Source organism: Rhea pennata, chromosome 3 (genome assembly GCF_028389875.1).
Source record: "Rhea pennata isolate bPtePen1 chromosome 3, bPtePen1.pri, whole genome shotgun sequence".
NCBI classification, from domain to species: domain Eukaryota; kingdom Metazoa; phylum Chordata; class Aves; order Rheiformes; family Rheidae; genus Rhea; species Rhea pennata.
This window is the reverse complement of record NC_084665.1, coordinates 47,897,324-47,897,827: the sequence shown is the minus strand read 5'-3', so window position 1 is coordinate 47,897,827 and position 504 is coordinate 47,897,324.

The window sequence follows — 504 nt, the reverse complement described above, 5'->3', positions numbered from 1 at the left end:
GAGCTGCATTGAAGCCACATTTCCTGAAAGCCTGTGGCCTGAGTGGCACATACACCCTGCAACCGCACAGCAAACGGAGCACATTTTGGAGAACCTGGGACCAGAACGGCCCTCTGAGACTGGGGAAAAAGACGTTAGGGCTAGAGGGAAGAGCTCCAAGGCAGCAGACACCCAGGAGCCCACAGGAGCCCACAGGAGCCCGACATGGCCGCCACCGCCCGCCTCGACCTGGTCCCCTTTGGCCTCCGGCGCCGGTGGGGGGGGGGGGGGGGCGGGGCACGCAATCGGTCACGTGGGCCGCCCTCGCGCCGCGCCCCCGTCCCCAAGGGCTCCGAGCGCCACAGCCCCGCACGTGCGTCTTGTTTTGGTGACGGCCGTTGGGGGCGGAGCGGCGGGGAGGCGGTGCTGCGGAGCGCGAGCTCCGCGCGCCTGCGGGGGGGGGAGGGGCGGAGGCGGGGCGGCCCGCGCGCGCATGCGCGGCGGCGGCGGCCGTTGCTGGCCGGG